The sequence below is a fragment of the Ischnura elegans genome, chromosome 5, assembly GCF_921293095.1.
Source record: "Ischnura elegans chromosome 5, ioIscEleg1.1, whole genome shotgun sequence".
NCBI lineage: Eukaryota > Metazoa > Arthropoda > Insecta > Odonata > Coenagrionidae > Ischnura > Ischnura elegans.
In genome coordinates, this window is record NC_060250.1 from 110604729 (window position 1) to 110612356 (window position 7628).

At 39.2% G+C, this 7628-nt stretch overlaps 1 long non-coding RNA gene across 1 annotated transcript; it reads right to left on the bottom strand.

Moving 5' to 3' along the window:
* Positions 1-2391: 2391 nt before the first annotated feature.
* LOC124159415 lies at positions 2392-5278 on the bottom strand. The gene is made up of 3 exons (XR_006864962.1): positions 4489-5278; positions 4323-4394; positions 2392-2669 (listed from the first exon to the last, which is right to left on the bottom strand). It is a non-coding gene; the product is annotated as an uncharacterized LOC124159415 (long non-coding RNA).
* Positions 5279-7628: the final 2350 nt, after the last annotated feature.

Below are 7628 nucleotides of genomic sequence, written 5' to 3' on the forward strand. Positions count from 1 at the left end.
ATTAAGCATAAAATGGCAATGGAGGTTCTACTAATGTAAGTCTAGAATACCTGTTTCAGTGAGCTCAGTTTCAAGAACCTTTTGCAAGGAATAATTATTAATTAGCCCAACATATGGAAAACTTATAGCAGATTGAAATTGTGACGGAAAAAAACAGAGAAGTACAGACTGATACAAAATAAAATAATTTTCCTTGAGAAAATATGGACGGATGTAATTCATGTACGGTTGTTTGAGGTACCTATAATTAGTATATCCCGAAATAATGAGAAAAAGCCAGTAGCACAGCGAAAAACAGAAATATAAATCGTGATGCAAAAAGCGCTTCAGGAAAACAAAGTAAAGCATAAACATTAGAATAGAATATATTGGACACGTAAGCTATTGAAAAGAAGCTAAAATATTCCACTTAATTATTTTCTTCAAAAATTTTCAATTATAAATGACACACTAACAACGTCTCGCCTCAAATTACATGATTAATTTCATTCATTTGCGGGGGACCAAAAGGGTTCTCTAATATCCATTGATCTACAAGCTCTAGGATCGATTATCTCTGGCAGAAGAGCCTCCTTGTAGAAAATAAAACAATTTTTGTTCCATTTTCTCCGACCAAAATTCGTCATCCCGTAAAATTCTGGTATAGCGGCAATCTTGCCTCGTCCATACCACGAATTCACAGAATGGCGCACCTGTGGCATGCAATTGACCTTGCACCTGATAATGGTAATTATGAATTTTTTTTAACTGAGAGTTTTTGTCAAGACAAAAGCACTTAATAGTTTTTGCTGCATCTTCCAATGTTAAATTTTCCGCCGACTTGGTACATTTCAATTCAATAATGCCACCGTCATCGGTTATGCCATCCGGAGAAGCGGCAAGGAAACATTGATTTAGGTCAATGAATAATCCCGATGGCGATACTCGACGTCCTGAGATTTGCTCGTACTTCCTTATCGCTTCCTTTTCGTGCATCTTCCCATACTGAGTCGCTTCATTGGTGAACTTAGTGCTGTACAGAAGGCGTTTCACAATCGGGACCCATTTACTTGTCGTGCGCCTTTTGCAGATAATACCGAAGTTGGACGACGATAGGCGATTCTTCCTCTTCCCACCATCTTTCCTGCTCCGATTGACCCTGAGTTTCTTTCTCCAGTCTATTTCTTGAAGCTGGATTAACTTCCAATGATTTCATTAGTGCGGCCGCTTCTCTCTGCAATTCTTCGTTGTCCATGTCCACATTTCACCATAATCAGCTCCATCATTCTTCTTTGAGAGATTTTTTTTGTTTATAAACGCCTTTCTTGGCTAAACACCTCTGCACTGCTTGTACACGCCGAAGTCTTCGCTGGTAAGTAAATTTAAACACCTTGTGGGGACTTTTTCCACTGAGAACTTACCAAGCTGAATACCTCCACATAGGCCAACCTGGAAATCGAGACCAGAACCATAAGCCCTGTGTTGGTATGACCCCCCTTTTTCTCCTGTTCACTTGTTTACCACCGGAAAATTTGGCCACGAGTGACATAAAATTATCCGCATGATTACTAGTGTCGTTGGTAATTAACTGCCCTGATTTGCGCACAAGCGGCTTCAAAGCCAACTCAATTTTTTCTAGGCCAGCATTTTCTTCGGCACTGAAAGTCTTCAGGTGCCTGTCAGCAGCTTCGCAAAAGTAATCCCGGCATTGTGCGTGACTCCCAAACACATGCTTAGGTCCATTTTTCAAGTCATTAATTAAGGATTCAACGCTATTTCCTGTTGTAGAATTATGCGCAATGGCTCCGCGAGCTGCTTTTTTTAATCGCAGAATTTTTTGTCTCGTTAAAATGGCTTTTAAATCGGGCCCTTCGTCAACAATTTTAAATAAAGCTTTGGTGTAGCACTTCACAGCATGATTAGCGCATTCCATTTTTTTTGACATGTCTACCTTATGGAACTAATTTCCTCACTTTTTTCATTACAGTGGAGTCGCCATCTCCAATAAGGTAATGATACTCCAAACCATGCAGCTTCATGCTAGATCTAAATGCATTGACAACCTTATCGGCTTCCATAGCCCCCGAGGAGGAATTCCAATTTTTATAGCATTTCTCACGAGTAGTCGATTCCCCTATTTTTTCTAAATAGGCGCACATGGAACAATATTTATTTCTAACATCCAAGTGAAGCAACCTTTTAGTGCGATGCCCAATCACACATTTATCAGCCTTACCTATCCTAATTTTTCTTCGCATTTTCCGAAGGTTGCCTTGTCTATACTACGCATTCCTATGGTAGAGAATGCCTCCTCTAAGTTGGCATGCCCTCCTCCTGTTGACATAAACCCCCAAACTGCACTGTCTGCTATTTTTAAGGAAGTATTTACGTTTTCCTCAATTTTCTCCTCAGTTTCCACATCTTGGTGGCTGGGTTCGCTAAATACTGTCCTTTTCAATTTACAAAAAGGACACTGAAAATCCAAGCGCCAAACAAGAGATTTTGTGGACGTAGACAATAGTCTGAAATATCCATTACTGCTTAGTAGGCACGTCGTTCGATGGAATTCAAGAGATCGAATTTCTCTCAAGAAATGCTGTCTGTCAACGATAAATCTCCCATTAATCAGGCTGATTGCTGAATCAAGACCCGGATTATGCACTTCTTCTGTACTTAAGTCCAATGAGTCCCTGAAATACAAAACAAATCCATATGTATTAAAGCAATAGTAGGTACTATATGCAGCAATTATAGCATATAAAGCAGCTTAGAAAATTATAAACTAAGGGTGTGCTGCAATTCCCAGATGGAATTATATCATTGAAATAACGTAATTAATTAACTTTGAGTTCAGCACGCCAAATGCTCAAAGCTACAGCGAACGTGAACGGATTCAAGGTATTTATTAACCTGGGGTAAAAGTATTCTTCTTCAGAAGGTGATGTATCCCGAGAGTATTCTGTCCATCGTGCAGCGAAACTATACGAATTTTCGTCTCAAATAATCTCTAGGGAAAAGCTTTCATTGAATCTGGCGCAAGACAATACTTCATAAAGGCGTCTTGGATGGGTTTGAACTAGTAGTGAATTGTACTTAATTGCCAAATTTTTAGCCATAATTAACAAGGCTAAAATATTATTTTCTAGCAGTGTCCCTTGTGCATGATTGTGTCCGCTAGAAACGAAGTCTTTATCACACAGAAAATAAGGATTCTTCATTGCGTTTAATTTGCATCAAACTTGCTAGCAAAAGCATACGATGTAATTTATTCATCCCAAATAAAATGTATTCATGTATGTCATCTAGCGTGTCAAAAGTATTGTGAAAATTATTTCCCTCTTTGCATTTCAACCTAACTCCGATCGTGTTGTCAAGTTGGACTAGCCATTACGTGGAACGAATCCTCATGACAAGACGCTCTGAGCCATTCATGTAACATGATCCCACACTCCGGAATATGAGCTGGAGTTTGGATCAGGTGTGTCGACTGCCTGACGCCAGTCCCCCTTCCCTCGCTATTTCCCCTCTCAGTTCGAGCGGCCGCTGCCGTTGCCAGCCCTAGTGCGCAGTGAGACTCACATGCCGGATAAATGGGAGGATATGTGGTCCGTGTGGTCGCGCAAGGCTCGTGCGAAGTGCGGTGTGTGTGTGTTAGGAAGATTGGTCTTTGTCTCTATAATTTGAAGCATACAACAGCGGGATGGACTAAAATTAAAATAAAAGATACTTAATTTGAGTGGAAGGAAATTTTATCTTTATCTTCTTATTTGACAGGCCAACCCGCGGAAAAACATAGATTTTCGCTAAATTGTCGTCTGCGCAGTTAAATTTGTCTCAAGATCAAATATGAGACTTTAAATGAAGAATATCAGACCTCTGCGGAGGCTACTTTGAACTTGGTACGCGAAAAATTAAGTTTTTCCTTCAATAATATAGGAAGCGTAGAACATAGAGAGAATTATCAACCAATCTATTTTCGTCCGCCCTATACACCTCCCAAATCCCGTCTATTCCAAAGCTTCACAAAAGGAAGTCCGAATACGATTACCATGCGTTATAGAAAATTAAGTATTACTCAGGACATAAATTTATTTTACGGATATTATTTCTAAAGAACTTTACGGAATATGAGCCTGTTTACCGTAAAGAAGTGGAATTCTAAGAATAATTCTAAGAACATCCTTTGGAACTTAGATATGGTACTTATTCTACAGCAACAAAGTCGATTTTCTTTGATTGGGGTATGTGATTTTGTAATGGAGAATGATTTCATAAGTATTAGAAAAATTCGTATTTAAACTATTACTCAAAGAAAAAATGTGAAATAACAGCTGTATACTTACATTAAGCCTTCAGAATTCAAATGATGAGTTGGGTCTAAATATTATGGATTATCTACAGTGGTACTTAATTTCCTGAAAAGTCGGTGGATAAACGTTAATAAATATTAAAAATTGGCTACAAATAGATAATAATATATGCATTGTATTGCCATATCTGAATACTCACTTCACTCGCCACTTCCTGATACTTTATGCTGACCTCTTCTTCCTCTTTGCCGACAGGAATAAGGCTCCCTTTTTGCTGCGTCGATAGTCCCTCTTAGAATTAGTAGTTTCCATCGATAAGCTTTCTTGTTTGACTCAGGCAAAACCAAAATTCAACAATGAAAAAAATTAGCGTCGCATGGGCACGATCGAAGAAAGTGCGACCAGAATCCCCAGCCGAAGAAATCGAAACTCGATAACTCTCTCGGAGTTGTCTAGAAGTGACAAGATCACACGACTGCAAGATGCTACTTCTTATCCTGTGCGCTCCTGAGTCGTTCGTTACCTCCCTTTAAGTCCATCAAGCAGCTCAAAGCTTCGAAGAAAGAGGGAGGACGCTCCTTCCCCTACCCGACCCCTCCCCCTGCCGTGCTACCGCTGCCTCCCCTTCCTCTTGCCGAGCGATCAAGTCCTTCTAGTACCCTCACCTCGCCGCAAGCGACGCCCTACGACGGCTCCTGTTTTAGTCATTATTATTCGGCAATTTATGACTTAATGCATGTGTATTTCTTGGTTTTAAAACTCGCAATTGACTATTAACGTAGCTGGGTATTTCCCGTTGTGATTGGTTTTTGCTTAACGCAATGCGTTTACTTAATTCCTACGTGTTAAAATTGCAATTTCCACTTTATGTAAATTTGGATAAGCTAGGGAGAACATATACATTAACTTTTATGCAATGGCGAAAATTTCACTCCGATATTTTCATTATCACCGCTTAAATTAGAAAACGCGTTTACCGGGCAATCACCTTTCGCCTTAAACAGTTGATTTAGGGAATCCAGCCATTGAATTTTGTCTTTAATGTAGAGAGATATCTTTTTGATTTTCCGTTAATCCTTAATAAATAAGTCAATATTCCGAAGATTGGATTGATGCAGCTCTCCATTCCCTTTCTCCTATATGTTAACCTTTTCAGACTGACGTATTTTTTTGCGGTTATTCATATCAATAATGATAATAATTATGGTAAAACTTCTGATCTTTGTCTGATGATGGTGCTTAAAGAGTAACACTCCAGTGGTTTGTTCTTTTTAATTATTGTTTGTAAAATTTTACCGGAATTAAAAAAATGTTTTTGGTCTTTCTGTCATTTTCTTGTCCACTGTAATGTTACCACGATATGTTATCTGATTTCTTTATTATTATATAAATCTGAATGTCCTGTAATTTTTTTTTCTTTAGATAACCTCTGAATTGAAAAAAAGATGAATTAAGTTCTGATAGCATCCTAAACAAAACGTCGTACTTTGCATTTATTAGAAGACACATTTCTTGGCTTAGATTTCGACTACCGGTGTTATATAAATCTGATGATATTATGCCAATTCCAGTATAATTTTATTTATATGTGCTGTGCATATTTGCATATGATGCAATCGTAAACCCGTGGTGAATTTTATTTTATCCCTTTACCCCGATTAGACCCGTGTTTTTAACTTCGGCAGATTCTTCCCGGAGATAATTATTTACGAAAATGAAATGCGAGGGCAATTCCTTGTCGGCGAATGACAGTTACGAGCGTGTATCTGATAAGGATGTAGCTATTTTCGTCAATTCGTGAGTCTTTTGTCTACTTAATGCCTGCTTCAACTGCTCGATAAATCACTCGGAGGATATATCCATAATCGTGCAATTAAATCGATCGCTCGGCGTTGGGATTTGAATGATGCACCGTCTGTAATATCCATGTGCTCACCTCGTTTCGATTCCGTGGACGACTCCTGGGGTAATTTTCTGAGACGCTAGTCATGTCTCTTGATGTTGGGACTTTCCATTCCCCTCGTCTTATTCACCCGTCTTTTGTTTTTCTCTCGTCCTCCTCAGTCCTTACCCCTTTGTCCTTTGCCTCTTCAAATCCTATCCTTTGTCGTTTCCTTTGTGGAACCCTTTCCCCTAGTTACCTCAACTCCTCACACCGGCTTCTGTCCATTCCCGCTCCGTGTGTCAGTTTCCCTCGCTCTTCTATTTATGGATTTCTTGCCCCGTCATCGGTTTAATTTAGAGAGTTCTATTTATTCCTTTTGGGCCATCGATTGGAGAAGCCAAAAAGGAAGTGTTTTCGTATGGAAATGTTTTTTTTTTATTTATCTACTATACCACCCCTCCCCAGATTAATCGAGTGCCTCCTGGTTGCATATTTATGCCTGCGTATCAGATGTTGCTGTTTCGTTCTTGTAATTCCCCCCCCCCCCCTTTCCTCATATCTCCGACCTCATTCCCGCTCTGCGAGTTTTGCTTATAGTTTGCATTACTTGCCGTATTTTTATCTGTAGTGCTGCGTTGCAGATTTCCGCGGAGTGAATGCGATACGATTTCGTTCTTTGAGCGACCCTTTCCTGAGGTTCTTGGCCGCGTAAAGTTAATATTGGCCTCAACGAAATACGGCCAATTATTGCGCTTAAGTGTGTATTAGCTCTCTTTTAATTACATATAGGTGTCAACTAAATTGGTGACGGATACTTGTATGATCATTATAGAGTAGGAGAGCTTGGTATTCGATTTTCTTAAATTATTAGTCTTAATATGTTAAATATTTCACCTCTTTATTCAAGGTTTTATTTATTAGTGTACATGCTACTTTGCAGTTTTTACTGTTCCTGTTTTAATTATATTAATTTTCTTTTCAGGTGAGTAAAAGTTCGAAGCACTGGGTGATTATGCATGGAGGGGTTGATGCTGTTTTTTTTTTGTAAGTACACTCTTCTGTATGCTATAGGTGCTGCTTTTTTCCTTGCATGTGGTTCATGGTAACGCGACATTCTCATCCTTTACATACTGTATTTTGTAATTTTCCGCGTTCGTTTCCGAAGGAATCGAACCAATTAGGTTTGAAATATACTGGAGGGGGCACCACTGGTTCCGAGCGTTGAGCGCAGTGTGGCAGGAATGGGGGTGCTTGGGTAGGATAGCCACGCCTACTTTGACCAAAACATTGATAATCCCAAAAGAGTCAGTGCTAACTATTTGGTGAAATATTCGGTCATGGTCGTTGTTTCGTTAAAATGCACTATTGAAAACGAAAATGCACAGTAAACCTTTTTTTCTATCATTATGGCAAGACTTCGTGAAAATATGCCTCGAATATCTTTTCTCAAGGAA